The 25,390-nt window shown below is 30.5% G+C and overlaps 1 long non-coding RNA gene and 1 pseudogene across 2 annotated transcripts; both read left to right on the forward strand.

Annotated features, from left to right (window-relative positions):
• The first annotated feature begins 211 nt into the window (after window positions 1-211).
• Window positions 212-1,838, forward strand: LOC108466123 (ribulose-phosphate 3-epimerase, cytoplasmic isoform-like; annotated as a pseudogene).
• Window positions 1,839-2,890: 1,052 nt separating this feature from the next.
• Window positions 2,891-6,360, forward strand: LOC128289344 (uncharacterized). 2 transcript variants are annotated; one of them, XR_008278954.1, is made up of 5 exons: window positions 2,891-3,392; window positions 5,257-5,407; window positions 5,568-5,601; window positions 5,701-5,818; window positions 6,015-6,360. It is a non-coding gene; the product is annotated as an uncharacterized LOC128289344 (long non-coding RNA). The 2 variants fall into 2 exon arrangements; XR_008278953.1 differs by lacking the exon at window positions 5,257-5,407 and having other exon boundaries at window positions 2,901-3,392.
• Window positions 6,361-25,390: the final 19,030 nt, after the last annotated feature.

Here is a 25,390-nt window from a genome sequence, read left to right on the forward strand (position 1 = left end):
TTAACAGTTTTCGTTAAGGTGTTAACGGCACCATGACGTGGCAAGTTAACCTGCTGACATGGCAAGTCAACTTTGACTAAAGTGCAGCGTGTATCTTAAGCTCAACTCAGAATTCCATTGAATCCAACTGTAATCTCCCTTTGGTTTGAACCATCCACCAGCTCTTCAACAAAAAAACAATTGCAAACCCCGAAACACCTGAATCCCAAATATGGGTGTAACACCAAAAATTACTCCATCCATGCTTTCATTAGACTTCTCTAACTTAGCATCGAGGCAAAGCACATGCTTGATTTCGGTGCTGATTGGCTTCACATGGATATCATAGTAAAATTTGTTTCTAACTTTGCTTCTTTTATGGATTCTCAAAAGAAACGAAATGATTTTCAACATTCTAACTTTTCCTAGTTTCTGGCTTCTTTCTGCAGGATGGATATGTTTCATTAGCTTTCGTGGACTTCTCTTCTCTAAGATTTTGCTTCTTTATCTTTCTGTTTCTTCTCTACTTCCTGTTTTTGTTATTTTTATAGGTTTGGTTTTTTTTAGCTATTTTATATTTGCTAATCTTTTTAGTGAAGATTATTAACTTATACTTAAGCCTTATGTTTCTGTCATCCATGAAATCATGATCTATGGTATAAAAAAAACATTTAAGAGTTGTCTACTTTGGGTAAGGATATGATTATGTGTTAGGAAATTGAAAGACTCAATGATCTTGCTTGTTTATAGCTTGAAAAGTTACTTTTAGAAACTTTGGGATTTTAGAAGTTTTTGTTGATGGAATGTGAAGGACCTTAATTAACTGTTTAAATTGAATACAATCTTCTATGCTTTCATTATGTTAAATGAACTTTTGAAATTGGATTGGTTTATGCAAAGTGCAAGTTATTCAGGTTCTTAAGCTTTATTTAATATCTTGCTATAGTTTTTTAATGATGATTTCTTATGTTCTGGTTAACACTAGAGCTTTTGATCAGCATTACGTATTATTTACTTAGTCCTTCATGTTTACATTATTGGGTACTTGTAGATATGCTTACATGTTCATTGTTAATTTTTTTATATAGGCATTTTGTCCCCAACTTAACCATTGGCGCTCCAGTCATTGAGAGTTTAAGAAAGCACACAAAGTAACATTCTTTGTGCACTTGCACTATTTTGGCTTTTCAATATTAGCTGCAAGTTTACAATTCTAAATAGATCAAGTATTCTTCTTCACTTACAGGGCATTTCTTGATTGCCACCTTATGGTCACTAATCCTATTGATTATGTTGAACCTTTGGGTAAAATCGGTACTTTTGGTTTTACTTTTCATGTTGAAGTATCCAAAGGTGGGTTTTGATTGTCTTTTTCGTTTTTGTTTTACTCACTGCCATCTTATTGTGGAGACACGCACCCAACCTGAAAGGTATTGTCTGCTTCGGTCTAAAAGCCTCATGGTTTTGTTCCACAAAAGATGCCATAACCAAAGTTTCTGCATATGTATTGTAGTAGATCCTCAAATATTCTCAATGTAGTTTTCTATTCCTTGTTTCCTTATGCAAAGATACTGCGTTACCTTTTGCAAAAAACTGGCAAAAACTTATCCAAAAAATTAAGTCAAAAGCCATGATGCCCAATGTGGCATTAAATCCTGGAACACCGATTGAGGAGGTTTATCCTTTTCTCCTTCTTCTTCTTCTTCTTCTTCTTCTCCTCCTCCTCCTCCTCTTCTTTTTCTTTTTTTCTCTCTAACCCTAAAATGGTGCTTGTAGGGCTGTTAAATGAGAGTAACCGGCCAGCTGGATGGTTTTTTGACACCAACGACGCCGTCACCTGCCATGTCACTTTGTCGTGACGTCTATGACTAAAAACAGCAAAAAGGATTGTTTTGTAACTTTTCAAAAATTGAGTGACTGAAATGAAACTTAGGTGACTATTTTGTCAGCTACCCCAAAATTGGGTTACTATTAGTGTAATTTACCCTAATATTAACTACTTGAAATTTCAAATTACTTCAGCAGTACTTTTAAAAGTATATTTTTCTAAACTATATTTTTGTTTGGTTTCTAAAAATATTTTTAATTATTATTTTTATTCTCATTGTCAAAAAATGATTTCCATTTTTATTTTGAAAATTGAAAAGCAAAATTTTTAAATAAAGATAAAATTTTATTTTTAATAATTTTAATAAAATAATTTTATATCATTTATATAGATTAAAATTAGTGTATTAGATTTAATATTTAAAAAATTCTTTTTACATTTATAATTACTACCTTAGTCCCTATTCAATGTTCTAATTAAAATTTTCAAGTAATTGATTTTTATCACTTTTATAATTTAGTCTATGTAACTTAATTAATTATTAATCTAGTAAAATTACTTATTCAAAATTCAATTTACTCTGTAAAATCACTCAGTAAATATTTAGTGAAAATAATTACTGATTCAGTTTATAGAAACAATATCTCAAACCATATTTTCTCGACGCTACTAACTTTTGAGTTATTACAATAAAATTTATAAATAGATATAGAATAATGTATTATTTCACACTTACAATATCTATTATTTAAATAAAACATTTTTATTCTTTTCCCTTCTAAAGCAATAGAATGAATTTTTTTAATGTATGAAATTTTCTCCTTATATAAAAAACTAATTTAAATTCGCAACATTTCATCTCGCAATGATACAACTTTTGATTTCCGTCAATTTTGATATTTGTAAATTTAAAAGTTATATCAATTTTTGTAAATTTGAAATTTTATATATTTGTAAATTTGATCAATGCTGTTTTTGATACCTGTTTTACGGGATGAAATGTTTTAACATACTCATCAAACTTTTTATTTTTTAGAGAAGAAGAGAATTCATACATTAAAAAAATAAATTTAAAGGAAAAGACTAAAAATGTGAATTAATCATGTCAGCAATCTCCAACCCTCCACCTTTAAAATAAAATGACGGTGTCATCAATGACAACAACGACATCCAACAACAAAATTTTTTTACTAAACCAACCAATGATTGGGTTAAATATTCAATAATTTGGGATGAATTTAGAAAAATAGCCTATAATTAGGATGGGTAACCACTTGAAATTGGAAAATTGGAATAGGAAAAAGCTAAAGATAAAATTCTTAATTTCCATTATTTAATAGCTAATTTCTAAATCCCTAACAAAATAACTTGCCTTCTCCACTCCGACAACCACCGGCCATCAGCCCACCACCATCATCGTTCACCGGTCGGCAGTCACCAACGGTCCACCACACACCCACTAGTCACTGTCGCTTCCCTCATCTCTTTTTAATCTTCCCATTGTCTCCTCATTCAGAAATCTGAAGCCTGGCCTTCCCACTGTTCGACGATATTCCTCAACTAGCAAAAGTAGAAGTTGATTCAAGTAAGGATTCTCATTTCCCTTTTTATTTTCATCACTGTGGAGATGCATCATAAACATAGCAAATACTGAATATTGTTGATTCAACTTGTGCTTCTCACTTTTTTCACAGAAAGAAGTTCTATATAGATTTTGATTTCAAAGTTTTACTAAATCTAGTTAAATTCCTTGAAAGTAGATTTTGATTTTGAATGTCACTGTTATAACTTACATACAAGGCCTAGAAAGGTGTTTTAACTAGTTCAGTAATGATTGGGGGGGGGGGGTTGATATGAAAATGAAGTATTAGAAGACGAGCAATATATATTGCAACAAAGATGTCATAAATCTGAGTACATAAAATTTTAACAAAGAGGGGGAGGACACTGTGGGAGTGAGTCTGGTTTGGTTTCTGCTGGAAACAGAAGTTAAAAAAGCTGCAATTCATTTCGTATGAATGTGTAATCTGAATGTCGCGTTAAAAGGAGTTTGTTGCTTATATCATCTCTCCATTGCTAGTTGTTTTATTTTCTTTTGTTGTCGCTGTTTTATTTTTTCTCTTTCATGCTCTATCGCTTCTATGGACAGTTGGCTTTTGTTGTTGACCAGAGCTTGGGTATATCTGTATTTTTTGATGAAGTTATTAATACAAAAAAAAAATTGTTAATGATGTGGCCTCACTGAATTCAGAGCGTGACTTGTACTTAAGAGAGCCTTTGCTTTCCATAGCTGCAGACATACTTAGTTGGTGGCGTGTTAATTCTCAAAAGTTCCCTACACTTACAAAGATGGCTCGCGATCAGCTCGCAATGCCAGTATCAATTTCCGCGCCACGTTTAGATATTAGTGTCATGACCACGAATCCAGCCAACTTGAACCCCGAGGGCATGGAAGCTTTAGTATGCAGTCAAAATTGATTGGTCTCCCAAAGAAAATAATTCTTTACTCTTAATTTGTTTAGACCCTTTCATTTGATCTCCTATGCATCACTTTAGAGGGTCTAATCTATTCCGTGGAGCTACATTATCTCATCAATTAATTAAGTTCATTGGCTATCACAAGTGATGAAGAAGTTCATGAACCCACACAAACTATGATAGGTACCACATGTGAATTATGATTAGAAGTGATCTACATTGATTTTTTTTCATACACTATTAAGATTGAATTATCTTAATACCTTTTCATTTCATAGGATAAAAGGAAATGGAAGATAATTATCAACATGATACCAACCAAGTATGTCTGCATCCATGGGAAACAAAGGCTCTCTTAGGTACGAGTCAAACTCTGAATTCAATAAGGCCACCTCATTAACGTTGTTTGGAGATGCAAATTTATTGAAGTAGTTCACAATATAATATTTTGCGGTCTCTCTTGTCAAAGATTTGGAATCATCCAAGATTGAAGTAGATGCAGTTAGATTTTGGATTTTCTTTATTAAACATCTTTTCAAGTGGTCTTTCAAGCGTGAGGTTCCATAGTGGTTTGGTGATGAATAATCTTTGAGTCAATATTTATATTTGGTTTTTCTTTCTTCCTTTACTTCAAACCTAACAAAGTAATTGACAAGAATTAGATATGCACTTTGTTAGGTTTGAAGTAAACAAAAACCAAATGTAAATATTGCCTCAAGGATTATCCAACACTATGTGGCTGTGGAACCTCACGCTTGAAGACCACTTGAAGAGATGTTTAGTAAAGAAAATCCAAAACCTAACTGCATATATTTCAGTCTTAGATGATTCCAAACCTTTGACAAGAGAGACTACAAAAGATTATATTGTGAACCACTTCAGTAAATTTGCATCTCCAAGCAACATTAATTAGGTGACCTCACTGAATTCAGAGCTTGACTTATACTAAAGAGAGTTTTTACTTCCCATAGTTGCAGACATACTTGGTTGGTGGCGAGTTAATTCTCAAAAGTTCCCTACACTTGGCTCACAATGCCAGTATTAGTTTCTGCACCACGCTTAGATTTTAGTGCCATGACCACGAATCCAGCCGACTTGAACCCCGAGACCATGGAAGCTTTGGTATGCAGTCAAAATTGGTTGGTAACTCTAAAAAGGAAGTCATTACTCCCAATTTGTTTAGAATCTTTCATTTGATTTCCTACGCATCACTTAGAGGGTACAATCCATTCTTTAGAGCTATATTATTTCATCACTTAACTAAGTTCATTTGCTATCACAGGTGATGAAAAATTCAAGAACCCACACAAACTACGGTAGGCACCACACATGAATTATGATTAGAAGTGATCTAAATTGATTTGTTTTCTTACACTATGAAAATTGAATTATCTTAATGCCTTTTCATTTCATAGGATAAAAGAAAAAGGAAGATGGACCAGGAGCATAATTATCCGGTAAAGTATTTCAAATCTTTGAATCTTGAAGAAACTAAAAGTATCGAAGATATTGCCAATGATTCTAACAGCAATGGTAATTGATCTATACTTATTATTAACTACAATGTTACTCGAACTCAAATGTTAATGTTGATATGAGTATTTGACTGATTAAGATACTAAAATAAAATAAAGAGAAAATTGTTTTATTTAATTTGAAGTAAATTAAACTATTGAAAAAGCATAAATCCATCTTTATTATAAATTGATGGTGCCACAATGTTCTTCAGATGAACCTGTTGGTGAAAAAGCAGAGATCAAGGAAGCTTTGGTTTGCAATCAAAATAGGATAGAAATGTCACATAAAGGTAAGTCCATATACTATTTTATCTAGTTCAATTTTTTGAAATTTTTTTTTTCTTTCACATCTTGAGTTAAATTTAAAAGGGATGGAAACAGTGAGAGGTTGCAAAAAATTGTATCATGGAGACACTAGTAGTGGTGACAAATCCAGAGCTTCCAACAAAGTGGTAGGAAATTGAATGTTGATTTTTATCATGTTTTTATTTATTTAAAGAATAGATGTTATTATTTCACTTGAAATAAAAAAAAAGTGGGAACTCTTTCAATACAGAATGTTGGCCAAGAAATTAGATCATTACAGTCATCTGGTTTCTAACTACACAAACTACTTAAATAATGGTTTTCTTCAACATTAGAAATGGCTTAACTTATTAAGCAAAGCTTCTTGATATAGAACCTAATCATGGAAAAGACATTAATTATGTAATTAATGAAATAACGAGAGACTTTTGCAATGACTCCACTTGTTTTATTAACAGAAACTTTTATTTATAGAGATAAGTGGGAGAGTTTGAAAAAAAATATGGGTCTAAAAAATGGGTTTGGATAAAAAATATTGTCTGTTTAGAAAATGAATTGGGCCTTGGATAAGATTTTTTTTCTTCAAGCTCGGCTTGGCTTGAATTTGTAAAAAAAATTAATGTTTTGCTGCTGTTTTTTCACTATTTTGTCGTAATTTTGTTGCCATTTTATTATTATATTGCTATTATTTTGTTCTTATTGTTTAAATATTGTATAACTTTTATTTTTTAATTTTGTTATTATTTTAGAAGCATTTGCTTGTTAAATTATAATTATCTTAGTGTTATTTAAGTATAAAGACTTTTTAATTTATTGAGAAACATTTATTTTAATTTTTTCAGTGTTTTTGTCATATTATATTTTTTAATTTTTTTTATAAAAATTTTAATACATGCGTGTCGAGCTTGATTTTTAGAATCTTTATGCAAGTCGAGTGTAACACTCCAAAATTTGGCCTAGAAGTTTAGATTGAATCTCGAAGGTTACATTGGCCACCAAATGTGGCGGAAACAAAAACTTTAATTTAAACTAAGAAAAATTTTTTGTTCATTATGTTCGAAACAATATTAAATAGACGTTAAATATTTGGAAATAAAATCTATAGTTTCTAAAGTTCAGTCCAAATAACATCTTACGAAAGTCCACCATAAAAATTTGTACCACAGGTTATATAATCGTTTTACAAATCGACTAAAATTAATCGAATAAATCTTATGAGATTTTACTTAACTGAATCAAATCATATCTTTCTGAGACCTCCGGTATGTCGAGTCTAGCTCCAAAACATGAAATGTACTTGAAAGGAAAAATACTACAAAGATGAGCTATGCGAGTTCAGTGTAAGTCTAAAACATGAATAGATGGCAAAAGACGGAGTGACACAATAAATACTTCAGACAAGCATATGTATAAAAATATTACTTACTAAAGTCTCAATCGATATGTCAAATACAATACTAAACCACAAATATGGTGTTCTAATCATACGCAATAATCAGAGCATATTACCTGACATTAACTATATTGTCAATAACTAAAAGTTCACACAAATAGACAAAATGTTCTAACAAACAGATGTATATCCAGATGCGAATGGATGCACAAGTCAAAATGCTGCCCCACCAACCAAACACCATTTCGTCCATCCAGCTCACCATATAAGGGCTATGGTAGGCCCGTCCACCATGCATACCACATAGAACCATAATTGGTTCATCCACCCTACACACCACAACATGGAACTATGCCACTTGAGTAACTGTATACAACTGAGCTGATATACATATAGAATAGTGCAATAAACCGCTATACAAAAGTATCGCAGTTAAAACTGCTAAGTCTATCTTTTTTCTCTTCATAACCAAATCTCAAAATTTTCATGCTATGCAACAATGCACACATTACATAGACAACATACAAAAGCGGACATTAACATTTCTAGTTGAACAGATTCAGATTTGATTCCACTTGTATTCTAATATTTAGTTACAACAACATTAATAAACTTGTACTTATTCATCACATAAATGAGTAATAAAATTAAAGCTCATACACGCACATATACACACAAACCAAACTAAATTGAGTCCCAAACACACTTATCGAAGCTTGATCAATGGTCGGATTACACAGAAACATAAAACAGGCAGTTTATGTCTCAAAACAAAAATTCTCCAAAATAAGGCCATATGGCCGTGTGGAGGCCTACACGCCCATGTGGAGGAGACACACACCAGTGTAAGCAAGTTAGATGGTCGTCTGAGTAGCCCGTGTAACTCATTGTCCAAAAGTGCCAAAAATAAATAGCAGATAAGACACAGTCGTGTGGAGATCTTACATGTCTGTATGGCCAGGCCGTGTGAAACCAAAAAAACCATCGAAAACCCTAATCTCCCAATTGCACGTGATGTATGGACTGCCTGTGTGCGGCACACGCTCGTGTGGCCACCCATATGGTCACTAAACCACATCGAAACAGACTAAAATTTGTGTTTTTGACATCGAAACGATCCCCATCCTTTGGCAACCCAAAAATATACCGAAATATGCAAAATATCATGCAATCCATCAATAACTCAACATTTAAAATCAATAATTTCGGAGACACACCTTAAATTGGAATAGCAAACAATAAAGATTAACCACTTCACCTCCAATAAAACGAAACACACGAGGACGATCAGTCTTGACAGACAACACGTAATGTGAGTGTAAAACGGAAGAAACAAGAAATCAAAATAACCAAAATTTGAGGAATGAACCAAAAATAACAAAGGAACAAAAAAGAATACAAAAAAGGAAATGGAAATGTAATAGCCCGATTTTGGGCCTAGTCAGAACAGTAGTTTCGGAACCACTATTTCGGGGCTGGAGAAATTATTTTTAATATTATTTTATGTGTTATAGCATGATTATATAGATGCATGAAAAATTTGGTGAATTAATTTTAACGTTTGTGAGCTTAATTACGAAAAAGGACTAAATCGCATAAAGGAAAAAAGTTATGTTTTACTACCCAAATGTATTAAATAGCTAGAGAACCATAATTGGAGGTCTTTAAAGTGCAAATATACCCTTAAATATAGGTTGGCCAGCTATAGAGACAAAGATAAGACAATTTTCAAAGTTAGGTGGAATTTGGTGGCTTATTTGACGAAAAAGAAAATAAAATAAAGAGGGAATGATATCATCTTCTTCTCATCCCTTTCTCTACCGAAAATACCAGAAAAGAGGGGAATTTTTAAGCTTTAAAATTTCAGCTAGGTTATTCCTTGCAAGTAAGTGATTTTAATGACTTTTCTTGCTGATTTTTACATTTTTGGGACCACTAAAGCTTAATCTAGCTATTGAGGGGACTATTTTGCAAAATGGTTGAGAGTTTAAGGTTTTGCCATGAAAGAATGTTTGTTATTAACTGAAATTTTATGGAAGAATACGAGTCTTGGCTGTGTAATAAACAACTCTTTTGAAAGGATTTTTATGGAAAACACCTAAAAGGGTCATTTTGTGAAAGTTATAAAACAGATTGTAATTGTGTGAAATAGTGAAAATTTTGGGTTGTCATAAGAGTAATAATTGGTCGGTTAGGCTTGGCTAATAAGGAAATTCGATAAAAATCGATTTTCGGGCCTAAGGGTAAAATGGTCATTTTATGAAAGTCTAGAGGCAAAATGGTCATTTTGCCAAAAATGTGAATTTTGATTGTCCAAATTTATTTAGTGATTAAATGAGTAAATATCATCATTTTAGATCATGAAAATCGAGATTTGGGCTTAAATCGAGAAAGTACGTGGTTAAGGACAAAAAGAGAATAATTAGCTGAAATTGCATTTGAGGTAAGTCCGTGTGATTAAATGAGCACGATATTTATGCCATTGTTATTATACTTGAAAATCTATCTTGCCATGATTGTATTAAAGTTTATGTTGATGATATTGTATATGAGAAAGTGATGTCAAATGTAAATAACACTTATGTGTTGATTGAATGCTTGGATATTTGATGGAATATGATATTCCATTGAAACGAGTAAGTTGTATGTAAATAATACTAAATTGTTATTATATGTGTTTAAATTGATATAGCATGAATTGCTTGGTTGTGGAAATGATTATGTATGATGAATATTGATATAGTAGAATTCCCGTTGAACCTTAAGAAACAATTCGGATGTTCATGCCATGACATTCGGGTTATTTGTGTGCTAGTGTAAGACATGTCTTGGACATGCATCGGCCACATTATGAGAGCCAGTGTAAGACCATATCTGGGACATGGCATCGGCATTGAGATGAGACCTAGTATAAGACATGTCTGGGACATGCATCGGCCTCGAGATGTAAGCCAATGTAAGACATGTTTGGGACATGCATCAGCTACGAGATGTGTCAGTGTAAGACCATGTTTGGGACATGGAATCGGCACGGATATGTGAGAGTTAGTGTAAGACCATGTCTGGGACATGGCATCGACATTATACCCTATATTTGAGGCTTAGTGAATATCCGATAGCTTTCTGAATGGTTCAACGGTGAGAGTTACGGTTTAAGCTAAATGAGAAAGGTTATGACCATATTGTGAGTGGTACAGGTACTTACATGAAATTGATGAGATGTGAATTCAATTCATGTTATATGATTAGTAAGGAATGAACATAAGCATGTTGAGTAACACAAGTATGTATGCCAAGCTCATGAGAAATAATTTCAGTTTATGATGCACATTTGGTGAAGATGTAAATAGGTAATTCATGCCTATGAGAATGATTTTGAGATGACCTTGTGATTATAGGTCTACACTTATGATGTATGAATATGTAGCCTTACCAATGTGGTGAAAACGAATTAATATGGTGTGATAAACTTAGTATCATTAATTTACACTAAAACAGTTTTGGATAGCAGCCATAATCCGACTTTAAAAATCCACCAAAAATTTTGAAAATTGAGTTAGAGGCTGAATAAAATATTAAATTAAATCCCTATGAGTCTAGTTTCACATAGAAGAAGCGGTGTAAGAAAAAGAGTTTCATATTATGAAATATTTAAATTGTTGTGAGATAGAGTCAGAATGACTTCGAAATCCCTGTTTCGATTTGAGAAAATCATTGAAAATTGTAAAAAAATATTTATGGGTTATAATTTATATGATTAGAATTCTTAATGAGTCTATTTTCAACAGAAATAGAAGGGAACATCATCCGAGTCTTGTATTATGAGATAATTAATTTTTAGTGAAGAGGGGTCGGAACTGTTAGACAACAAAAAAGGGGTAACTTTAAAGAATAAACTGTACTAATTGGCTGAACCAAAAATTATGAAAATTTTATGGTAAGAATATATGTGAGTCTAGTTTCATGGAAAATTAGAAAAACTTAATTTGGAGTTCCGTAGCTCTAGATATAAATAATTTAGTGACTGTGACTCGAGAAAACAGCTTGACTGGAACATGAGTAAAAATGCAAATAGGGTTGTATTACCATGAGAAACAAGTTGATAAATTGCTTATTATTTTCATACGGTCTTACTAAGCTATAAAGCTTACTCCCTTCATTTATTTCCTTTTAGTGTTTTTAGGTTAGCTCAGGGTTGGAGATCGTCGGAGGCAGCATCACACTATCAAGTCGCTACCTTTGAATAATGAAGCATATATTAGAAATTTCAAGTGAGTGACATGTATAGGTATCTAGTTGACTGACATGTATTATTTTAATTTGGCCAAATGTGTTGGCTTATATTGAGTTATATGAATATGGCCATGAGATGTGGCTCATATTGATTATGGCTTGTAAGCTTAGCTATTCATGTCATGTCTAATGTTTATAATGTGACTATGTTTGTTTGCCATGCATGGTTAGTAATATGACATGTGTATGGGATGTATGCTCTATAACCAATTGAGGTGGTCATAGCCATGTAGTAATTGCATGTTATAAACACAGCGTGATAATGATTGAACATGAGTGCTTAATGGATAAGTTGGTAACCATAATATAATGGTAAAAGTGGTCATGAAAATGACAAGTCTTATGAATGTGAAATAAGGAATCTAGACTTGGTATTGCATAAGTAGATGCATTACTTATAAGAGGACATGTTAGTGTTAAGGATATGTCTATATAAAGAGTGTTTAATCACTAAAATGATGCCATGATTTGTAACTTTGTTTTGTATAAGGTTGTAAGAGATGTTTAATTCGGCAATGCCTTGTACCCTGTTCCGGCGTCGGACATGGGTAAAGGGTATTACAGGAAAAGAACGTAAAATTGAAAAGACCTCCTCTTTCAAATTTTAAAAGTAAATCTTTAAAAATTTAAAAGTAAAGTCAAAATAAATTAATTCATCACAACACACATGAGGACTCGAACACAAAACTCAAAGGTAAACTAACACACTCACCACCACCGAACCAGCAAGCTCATTCTGACATTAAAACCCGAAAATCTGCTCAAGTGTTTGACCTATTTAATGACCCTAACCACAACCTCAAAAATTTTAACCCCAAATTACGGGGTATTACGCCGGGCTTGGAAAAATTTTAGGCCCATTTTCAGGCTAAACCTAATGGGCCTAAATTTCTGTTAGGGTCCAACCTAAACTTGGCCCTACTCGGCCCATGGACACCTTTAAGACAAAAAAGTTAATTATATTTAAAATATAGATAAGATAAAACAATAATTCAAAACATAGGATAAAGATAATAAAAATATATTTGAATATTTCAAATTTTGAGATTATGTTAATAGTAATCAAAATTTCAAGTAATGATTCATTATTAGACAATAATTGATCGGATCAAGTTCAAAGCTCATCTTTCGAATTTGATGATGAAACAACATTGATGAAGTAAGGACCATGGTTCGAACAGGTTCATACTTCATTTCTTATATATATATATATATATATATATATATATATATATAAAATGTATATATTAATGGCTTTACATCTTGATTTTATTTGGATATTGTTCTCATAAGATGTTAAGGCATATTTACTCTCAAGCTTTAATGAGCATATTTATTAAACAAGTTTTAAACGAACATAGATAAACAAATTTTGTTTGTGTTCAATTCGTTTAATAGACAAACCTCAGAATTTTGTCTATGTTCATTTATTTAGCTTAATAAACAAATATAATGAACAAAAACAAAATTGTTCATCGAACACATTGTTTATTTACGACCCTAATTAATGGTAGAAATGGTTAACATGCATGCTAATTGATGGTTCACCTATTAAGACTTTAATCGAGTAATCGTGTGGTTTTACTGATAATAGGTTCAGTATCTAAACTTATAAGGGATCTTTTTTTGCACATTATTACGAAATTTAACATCAATTGAATGTTATTTTCGAATGAAGCCTCAATTAATTATTGAACTACTTTACATGAGCTTTTTCATATAAGAGACATTTTATTTATGAAAGAAATTCAATACAACAACTATCATAGCCATCGATAAACAAACCAATGCATTCGTCCCCAAGAACCCAGTTCTCCGTAGCCAGTCATGTGATCTAGAAGGACAACCAAAATAAAAGCAGTCTACAACTATCGAAAAAATAGGGATAAAAAATAAGAGAGAGAAAAAGAATGGGAAAAGATAGGAAATTTATTAGACTCCAGGTCTTTATAATTCGACTAGTGATTAAACTAATCACAACACTAATTTTGATTGGTTTGACCAATTCAATTAAAAAATTTATTAAAAACCATATAAATAAAAAAATATTAAAAAAAAACTTGATTCAATAAGTTTAACCATCGATTCAATCAATTTTAACCAGGTTCAACCAGTTTGTGGGTTAACTAATTCAATCCTTTATTTCGGACAGATATCCAAACCACTTCCCAAGCTAATTAATTTAGTGTCATTATAAAAATAGTGACAATAAAGTACAAGCAATGGCAGCAACAATTCACCTAACGACCAATCGACCTTACAAAGACAACTACAAAATTTTCCCTCTCTAACTACTAAGAATCAAAGATACTTAAAAGAGAAAAGATAAACAAAACCTGATTAATAATTTTTATATTTAAAAATGATCCAAACGTAATCATTTTTATTTAATTGATTGCTCATGTTTTTCAAATGCAAAGAAAGCAAAGACAACCTTTCAAACATCACTTCTATTCTAAAACCTTAAATTATAACAGCTTTTCAACTAAAATTTCCAGTTGAAGTAACTCTTCTAATAGAATTCCAATTTTCTCCTCCACTACTTGAAATCTCGTTAGTTCAGTTAATCAGATTTCCTTTTATAGTAACTCTTTTTCTTCCTCTAGATTTCTGGCTTCTTTTTTAGAGATTTTGAGGAGCTTCAGCTTCCATATATCAGTTTAAAAAACATTTTTTTTTCTTTTGGAATTTCATTTGAATATAATAATTAAAGGAAAATTTTACCAATTTCAGCAATTTCTTATCTAAATTCGTTACATAGTATTTTGAGTAAGTTAATTTTTTGACTGGGAATCACTGGGGTCTTCAGAATTCGATATTCCATTCATTTCATCTTCTTGATATATGTACTTTTCTGGGTTTTTATTTTGAAATTTTTGATATATATATATATATATATATTCTATAAATGGATGAATCTTAGGTGGGTTTTGTGAGTAATATTGATTGAAAATTGTGGATTTTCTTGCAGGATTTGTGGCAGCTTTTCGATGATCCATTTAACTACTCAGAGCTGATGAACATGGATGCTTATGGTGGTTGGTGTAGTAGCAGTGCAACTACAGATCAGATGGTCGCTTCCTTTGGTTTCTTCTCATATCCATCCATGCGACATGCCTCTTTTGATTCAACAAATGGTGTAGGACGAAGTTCTGGTGCATATATTGAATTTTAACAGCTGCTCAACTAAACTTTCCAGCTTTAGTAACTCTTCTAAGGTTTTCTTTGTAGTAAATCTTCAACAAAGTCTAGTTCCGGTACATACGTTGAATTTGGTTATGCGAATCAATACTTCTTATAATTGTTTGGACATAATGGTGTTCCGGTAAATAGATGAACACTTTGGTAATACATCGATCTTATAATCTACTATGAATCTAATTGGAGATAAATTAATGATAATATGTTACTCGTTATTATTTTTTTCTTCAAATTGCTTAAAAAAAATATGATAGATTTTCAAATACATACTGTAGGGTGTGCCTCACATTTATCGAATATGTTGCAGGCACCTAAGACGAGGAACTGAAGGAGAGCAAAATGACGCGCGATGTCGGGACGAGAAAGTTGTGGATGTCGAGATGACATGATGTCCTTGGTACCCAAGCAAGGTTGCTATGTCGTGACGAGCAAGTAGGCCATGTCATGACGAGACAACAATTTCTGCTCAAATACAGTCACATTTTTTTACTCTCAACAAGATTTATTCTCCCAATCTGTTTAGATTTAATTAAGATTCAGAGAATTAGATTTGCATTTATATCTCTTTGTGAGATTTGTTAAAGAGTTTTGAAAAGAGTTTTCCAGAGAGCTTTTGTATTTGAGATATTTAGAGTTTGCTCTTTGTGTTCGAGTTTTGGACACTGTCCATCATTGTACTCTTTGTTTGTTGTTTTAGTGAAAAGTTAAAACCTTCTTTATTTGTAGGTTTTTATCTTTAGTGAGAATTTTCCACATAAATTATTTGTTTTCGTTTTTCTCTACTTTTATTTTCTCGTTGTTCATACGGATTGATATCCAACACATAAATCAATATCTTTTCATTGAATTCTTAAATAATAGCAAGAATTTTTATCTTTCATGACTATATTAGTATTTTGAATTGAAATTGTTAGTATTTATATCAAAGATATATATATTATTATCCAATCATTAGAATTTTTGATAGAAAGATCTAAATCAATACAGAAAGTATTAACTTGGTTAAAATTGAGAAGTTAAGGAGTGTACCTAAAGTGAGCTCTTCAATTTTAAATTTATTTGAAATTTAAATTGTATTTGTGAATGTGATAAAAAAATTGCATTCAATTACCACAAATATCATAGTAGGAAAATCCTAAATTGAAAATACCTAATTTTTTAAATCTTTATCACAAATAAAAATAATAGGTGTAATTTTATTTTTTTTTATTTTTTTTATGATTACAGATATTTCTACCATTCTGCTTCTCATTATATTGAGTTCTCAAGGAGAAAAATGTTCATGATTGGATTCGAATCCATCTCCAATGTTATATTACATAATCTAAGACTATGCGAATTAATTTCTTGAGCATGTTTGATTGTAATCATGCCAGTTGGCTTGAATTAAAATTTTAATAATAAAATTAATATTTTTATTTAAATTTAAATTTGATTATACATATTAATATAATCATATTTTTAAAATTTTAATTTTTAAAATAGTAAAATAATCCGATTGTGCTTCATCCAGACTTAACTTGTATGGTTGTTGAAATTGTCAAAAGTAAAATATACTTGTAAAAATGAATAGTAGAAAATGACAAGTAGGATCGCATTTATAAAGATTAGTAGAAATTTTATTCCTGCAACTAAAATAATTAAAATAAATGAGGTTTTGTTTAAAGAAAAATTTAAAATTAAAATTAAGATTTGAAAAAAACAAAGAAAGCAATAACTAAAATTTTGGGGAAATCAATGAGATGAAGTTTCTAATTAAAGTAAATTTGAATACCATTTATGTAAAAAAAATTTAATATTTTTAATAAATTAGTTATAGTTAACTTAATATTTTTTACCTTCTTGATAACAAAAAAATTATCATTAATTACTTTTCTTATTGTCAAACAATCCTATAACAATCATTTAGGAATTTAATTTATAAATAGCCTTAAAGAACGAAAGAGACCCAATTCTGACCAACAAATGCACTATCGAGATTTATTAAAGTTAGATTGCATACCCACACTACTCAAATTATCATGCAATCATCACAATTATTAAAAACCAATTGATTGACTAATTATCTAACTCGCAAAGCAATTATTTTAAACTATCAAATATTGGTCATATATTTAACAAAAATCAAAAGACCAAAGAATCAAACTTCAAGTAGAAAAAAGTTACAAATTTTACTTCAAGTTTTAATTGATTTCAAACTGGAGTTACAAACAAGACTTAAATTTAAACTGGCTGCTGGGCTGGAGCGCCACTTGCTAATTTGGGCCGGCACTAGTGGAGTTGGTTTTGGATGAATGCGCGATTAGAATTTTTTTTTTCTTTTACCATCCCTGGTAAGAGCTTATTATTCTTTATAAAATTGGTAACAACAAAATAGTATATATATTTGACAAATAATTAAATCTAAGTGCAAGTCAAATTATTTCCAGGAAAAGAAGAAAATCCAAAGTTGAAATATTTTAATTTAATCCTTAATCTTTTTGTTTACTTTAGTTTTAGAATTTTGATAATTTATTTTTAATTTTAGTTGATGTGATATCATAATAATATGATATTGTATCATGTAATTACTTGAAATATTAAGAAGATCAAAATTGAGAAAAATTGTGAATAAATGGACTTGTGGTTTTTGAGATATTACATAATTTGCAGGCAGATAATTTGTAGGAAGCAAAAGTAGAAACAGTAAGTATTCCGCGTGACGCGCGTTTCCTACTCCTTTTGCTTTTCCTGAATTATACTATGCATATCAATCAATTACTTCGTTTCATATGATATCTTGCTGATTTCACTTACTTTTCAACCATATTTCTCTTCAGCTTTACCCAAACTCTGTTGAATCTCAGCTTGTTTCATGGCTTCTTCTTTTTTGACACCGCCTTGAGCTTGTTACTATCCAGCGCTAAAGCTATTGAAGATGGGGATCTGAAAAGCGCCGATGCGTTCCTTCAGAACATCTTGATTCTTGCTGATCACATATCCTACCTATATGAAAGCAGAATGGTGAAATACTTTGCGGAGGCTCTGGTTCGCCGAGCCTACGGACTGCATCCCCCTTCTTCCTACTTCACTTTCCCGGTGAATCCTATACCGTATTAATGGCGTCATAAAAAAAAAAAAGGTTATCGATGATGCTTTTATCGGAAACAGGCGATTGCACCTCATTGATTTCTCCATCCCGTATTACAATAACTATTTTGAGGGTTTAGCTCTTCGTACACTACCGACCTTCTCCGGCGATCCTCTATTACATACTTGCACCATTTCCATTTCTGAAAAAACATGTAAAGTTGGAGGATGAGTTGACAGTGATTTTTGCCAATAGTTTGGTAGAAGTGGATGAATGTGAACTAGATATGAAAAGAAGTAGAGATGATGAAATTTTGGTGGTTTAAACTTGATAATTAGTTGCTAAGATGGAGAGAGAGTTGATAGGATTGAAGGAGCTGATAAATCCGAGGGGTAGACTTTTATTCTAATCATAGCCTCTCGGACAATACTCAGGCATTTATTTGGATGATGAGTATTGGTGGGAATGCAACAGAGATGCAAGTGAAGGTAATAATGTAATTAGGCGGCACCAAACTTGGAGTGAATGGCAACGTCTCTTTTCAATGGCTGGTTTTACTCCAATTCCATAGGTATTTTTGGGGATTATAGTTCCTCAGAAATAATGGGGGAGGAAGAAGAGTGTTTGATTTTAGGTTACAAGGAATGTCCAATGTTTTTCTTATCCGCATGGAAACCATCCACAGTTCGATTCCAAATCCACCAACCATAAGTTTGTACAAGCTTTTTTCTTTTTAAAATTATAGAAGGATTTGAGAATTAAATTAAATCAATTTATTGATTCAAACAATTTTATATTATGTATTAGTTTTTTTATTTTATTTCATGCATTCAAAATCTATAAATTTCTATATTAATAGTTAATCATATGATACATCCATACTAAAATATATTATTTTAAATTTACTAAAAATATTAAAATTTCAACTAATTAAAGTTAACGATTAATTGTTAAATGATAATAATTACCTTTCGTGTTATTTTCACCGCATTGCATGGTAGAATTGTGTCACATGGCAAAAATTGATTTTTTAACAATGATAATTATTATAAAATATTATAAAAATATATAAAATTATTTTAAAATTACAAAAAAATTATTGAAAATATAGAAAAGTGCACAAAATATAAAATTATTATAAATAAAATAAAATTGAAAATTATATAAATTAAAAATTATATAAATTGCAAAAAAGTAAATATTGTAAAAAAAATTTGAACAATATTAAAATATAGAGAGTAATTAAAATTTAATAAAATTTTAAAATATTATAAAAATATAAGATAATAAAAATATAAAATCACTTTTTTCATTTGCACACTAGCCATGGTTAACACTACAACACCTATTAAAAATTATAAAATATCTAAAAGTTATTTGTTGTATTTGTCCACCGTAGACCTCCCCAAAGCTTGCAACCTTTTGTCCATCATCGACGAAAGGGGAGTGTTTTGAGATACAAACTAAAATAGAAAAATAAATTGAGAAGTTAAGTGATAATTGATGTTGTATATAAAATTGTAGATATTTATATTTTTAAAATATTATATATATATATATATATTCTTAAAATTTCTATTATTTTTGAATATTTTTTAATTTTATATATATTTGCATTTTTATATTTTTATAGTTATTATAATTTTTATTTTTATTATTTTTATGGTTTTTAAATGAAAATATCAGTTTTTCACTACATGACATAATCTTAACATGCCACGTGATGAAAACAACCCAAAAAAAGTAGTTGTTACTTTTTAATTGCTGACCATTAATTTTAACGGTCAATAAATTTAACTGATTGAAATTTTAATGTTTAAAACCTGAATTGAGCGAAAAAAATATAAAAGTTTAATTGATTTTTTTGAAAATTTCAAAAGCTTCAAAAGCTTTTAGCCTTTATTTTAATATAAATATGATTTAATGACTATAAATTTATATACTAACAAGATATTAAATATAGATTATAAACACGCGTGAGAATAAATAATTTACATTAGTTTTCACTTACATGACTTTTTACAGGGAGTTCAAACATCGATTAAAATCTAATTTTTGTTAGCCACTAATTAAAATTTAGTTAAAGATTTAAAAAAATAGTTTTCAATTGATTTGGTTTAGTTAAAATTAATTAACTGAATTACTCATTTAACTAAAACTTCTCAATACTACATCTCTCTCTATATCATTAGTGGTATTAATTTTTTTGGCTCAATTCAACTTTGATTTATGAATATCGCTTTATATAGAAAAGAATCAAATTTGCTTGAATAAGTATAATTATGATATTGTGTTTTTAATTTGTTTAAAATTATGAATAACTAATGGAAAAAAAATCACCTTTTGGTTTTAATTATCTTTATCAAATTAAAAACATAATGTCAAAATTCTTTTCTTTTAGAGTGTTATTTCAAATTTTTAAATTTTGTTTGTGGTAATTGCTTTTTATTTTTATAATATTACAGGGTTTGACATTGAACTGATTAACTGCTTTTACTGAGATACATAACATATCAAAAGATTTATGTTGTAAACATGATCTTTCATTAGCTTTAACATAGGCTTATAAGATTAACAATATGAATGAAACTATGTCAGATCCAAAAAAGAAACTTAGTTCTTATTATGCGAAAGACTACACCTCTTGTCGATTCATAAATGTATGTGAATTTTATATGATTGAGCAACTCTTTATTGAGAAAGCACTTGAATCAAGAGATGGCTACCATTTTGAACCATCTATTACTACGCTTGATGAAGAAGACTGTTAGTACAAAATTCTGGTGATGAAAAATCTCGAACACATGACGGAACTTGAACAGCAAATAAAGAAACAGGACAGGGCTCCAAGACGTGTACCAAGCCATTATCTTTAAGGTTATTTTCATTCCCACCTATATTTGGTGTTCAAAAGAGTTTCAAGCAAATTAATCTCGAGGATACAATGAAGCCGATGACTATTTACGTTTTGCACTGACAAAAATAGTCCACTAAGCACTGAGCAATGTATAACAAGAAACTCAATTTCTAGAAAGGATTTCTGCAGTAATACTTTATAGAATAATCTAATAATAAAAAATGAAGGAAGGAAAAAATAATTTTAGAATTTGTTGGTGTGATTTCCAAATGAAATCATATTCCTATTTATAGGAATTTCCATGTCTCTTCATAGAGACATATTTCAATAGGTGTCTTTTTTGAATAATAATGTCTTTAAAATGACGCATAATTATTCATTTAATATTATAACTATTCAAATAATATTGTTTGAATAGTTATAATTTTGTCAAAAATCAAGTGATATGACTCTTGACCAATAATCAAAATATTTAACTTTTAATTAATTACACCATTTCATTTATAGTTATTCGAACACTATAAATATTTGAAAATGTTTCAACAATCTCCCCCCATTTTCAAAATATTTTAGATTTTGATATTCTTGGAAATCAATTTGCATAAATGAAGGTGTCTTAGGATTGAACCTTCACTTAGTGGAAACATGTTAAATTTAATCGAAATTGCATGGTAGACTAAGCTTTGAACTAGTTATTTCATTTGATTAACCGAGCACATCACACACAATGATTTCAACATTGGTCAATGCATAGTATCTAGAGACACTATTATGGCCATGTGCTTGTGTCCTCTTTTCATGAGTGTTGTCAAAGTCAAGCCTTTAAGCTGTTAGAAGTGGCCACACTTCCACTCACATAGGTAGATCCCATCAAGAGTGTTCTCCTAATTTTAACACTTTAACATATTTATATTATTGGTCCATTAAGAGTACATTATTCATCATTCCCTTATCATTACGGCTACCTAGCACTTTAATCTTAGGATGGATTTAATTATAGTGTTAACAGCCACATAGATGTACTTTGTCTAATTGAACTCAAAACTTGACGTTATACCAGGCGTTAAGTTGAGTTTCCATCATGGGTAACTCTAATTAATGGGCTTGAGTCCCATCCCTTTTGAGGTTCTGTTGACTACATCTCTAGCAAGAGTTTTTGTCAAAGTATCCGCCAAATTTTCACTTGAACTCACATAATTAATAGTACTCACCCCATCAAAGCTTAACTGTCGGACATAACTATTTCTTAATCCAATGTGTCTAGACTTTCCATTATATACTTGGCTATATATCTTTGCTAGAGTAGCCTTACTATCACAACAAATAGAAATAGGTGAAATTGGCTTAGGCCATAGAGTTACATTATAAAGCAAATTTTTTAATCATTCTGCTTCTTTAGATGCAACAACTAATGCAATAAATTCTACTGTCATGGTGGAATCAGTAAGACATGTTTTTTTTCTTGGAACCCTAAAAAATGACTCATCCTCCAATAATGAAGATCCATCCACCAGTAAATGCATGATCTTCCAAACTTGTAATCCAACTAGTATCTGAATACCCTTCTAAAATTGAAAGATATCCACTATAACGCAATCCATAATTAATAGTTTTCTTTAATTACCTAAATACTCTATTCAAATCTTACCAATACAAACTACTTGGATTACTTGTGTACCTACTTAATTTCCCAACAGCATATGCAATATCTGGTCTTGTACAAGTCATTATGTACATAAGATAACCAATTAGACTTGCATATTTCAATTGATCAATTTTTTACCAGCATTAAATACTAATTTTATTTGAGGATCCATGAGTGTAGATACTAGTATACAGTTGAAAAGATCAAACTTTTTAAGCATATTTTCAATGTAATGTGATTGTGATAAAGCTATAGTGCTTTCATCTCTGGTTATTTTAATCCCAAGAATAACATCTGCTACACCCATATGTTTCATAGCAAAGTTGTTTGATAAGAATTTCTTTGTGTTTTCTATTTGTTCTAAATCCATGCTAAAAATTAGTATGTCATCTACATATAAGAAAATTATGAGACCTTTTCCATTTTCAAATTTGCTATATATGCACTTATCAGATCCATTTATTTTCTAGCCCTTAGCTAAAACAACCTTGTCAAACTTTTGGTGTCATTACTTTGGTGCTTGTTTAAGTCCATATAGAGATTTAACAAGCTTACATACATTATACTCCTGTCCTAAAACAAAAAATCATTCTGGTTGTTCCATGTACACTTCCTCTTCCAATTCACCATTTAAAAATAGAGTTTTAACATCTATTTGATGAACAACCAATTATATATTGAGGTAAGTGATATTAAGAGTCTAATTGTAGCAATTCTTGCTACTAGAGCATAAGTATCAAAGTAATCAATACCTTGTTTTTGTGTAAAACCTTTGGCTACCAACATTGCTTTAAATTTATCAATGGTTCCATCGACCTTTATTTTCCTTTTGAAGATCCATTTATGACCTATTGGTCAGGAATCTAGTGGAAGATCAACTAAGAATCAAGTTCGATTTCCCATTATTGAATCCATCTTATCATTTATTGCTTCTTTTCAAAAAGTAGAGTCTTGAGATTTCATTGCCTCTTCAAATGTAATAGGATCAAATTTTGTATTATAACAATCAGTTATCTTATTGCATATACTTTCACATTTTCCTTCTACGAGAAACATAATGAAACCTAGTCCAAAATCTTTGGCCTTTTTAATCCTTTTACTTCTTCTTAAATCTTGACAAGATTCATCATTATTATCAACTTGTTCCAATGGAATCTCATTCTTATTTGGAGAATGAATCAATTGTTGTGGTTGTGATTGTCTTCAAATAGAATTAAATCTATTTTCATCAAAAATAGCATCTCTTGATTCAATAACAATAATAATTAAAATTGAATCATTTTGTTCAATTACCATGAACCTATATGCCTTTCTATTATGTGCATATCCTATAAATATGCATTCAATTCCTCTTTCCCCTAACTTTTTACGTTTAGGTGTTAGAACTTTGACAATAACTCTACAGCCCCAAACCTTCAAATAATTAAGGTTTGGTTTCCTTTTCTTCCATTGTTCATAGGAGGTTATTTTAGTTTCCTTATTAGGAACTCTATTCAATATATGACAAGCTGTTAGAACAACTTCTCCCCAAAAACTTTGTCCAAGACCTGAATATGATAACATTGAATTTATCATTTCAATCAAGACTCTATTTTCCCTTTCAGGTACACCATTTTGTTTTGATGTGTAAGGGGCTGAAACTTAATGGATAATGCCAGTGGATTCAAAATAACTTGGATTATAGTATTCTCCACCTCTATTCGATCTTAATCACTTGATAAATGATTCACACTGAAGTTCAACTTTAGATTTATAAACTTTAAATTTATCAAACACTTCATCTTTTGAGTACAATAAATATACATAAAAATATTTAGAACAATCATCAATAAAAGTAACAAAATATTTCTTTCCACTTAATGTAGGAGTATTATGCATGTCATCAAGCAACTTTATTTTCTTTTTAACCTTAGGGAAAGGGTTTCTTGTAATTTTAGTTAACATACATGTATTGCATTTTCAATATTATTATTAAAATAGAAATTAAATCTAATTTATGCATGTCGTTTAATTTGCTATAATTCAAATGACCTAATCTATAATGCCATAAACAAAAAGATTTAACCATATAAGCGAAAATATTTTTTTTATTCTTATTAATAATATTGAGTTTGAACATGCTTTCATACATATACCCTTTCCCTACAAAAATTCCTCCCTTAGACAGAATAAACTTATCTGTCTCAAAAACAAGTTTGAAACCAAATTTATTTAGTAGACTTCCAGACACTAAATTCTTCCTAACTTCTAGTATATAAAGTACATCATTCAAGGTTAAAAACTTTCCAGAAGATGTAAAAGATTATAACATAATTGTTGCAATCTGTCTGCAAAATCATTACACAAGTAATGATGTTTATGTAGTAGAATTTTATTAGCCTGCAACTAATAATAAAAAATCAAAATCTTTGGCTCTTCAACTTTTCAATGACTTGAAACATATGAAGACACAGTTTGTAAGAGTGAGGGTTCATGATAGCGAAATTAGGTTCCAAAAAGAAGCTATTTTAAACATTCCAACATCTTCAAACACAATTGAAGAAGCAAAGGACGTTGATGCAATAGAAATAAATGGGCATATTGAGTAGGTAGTTACATTATGTTATATATTCTTATATTATTTCAATACTGAGTTCATTATGGATTAACATTTATGGGTCTAATATGATAGTAACATTTGCTCTAAGAAGGGGGTGGCTCCTAATTTTGACTCACTGAGTCTTCATCAAAAGTTGTTGCAACTTCTTTTAACACACTATAAATTCCTTATAAAAAGGTAATGTAACACCCCCTACCCGTGTCTGACGCTGGGACCGGATACGA

This window comes from Gossypium arboreum, chromosome 2, assembly GCF_025698485.1.
Source record: "Gossypium arboreum isolate Shixiya-1 chromosome 2, ASM2569848v2, whole genome shotgun sequence".
Taxonomy (NCBI): Eukaryota; Viridiplantae; Streptophyta; class Magnoliopsida; order Malvales; family Malvaceae; genus Gossypium; species Gossypium arboreum.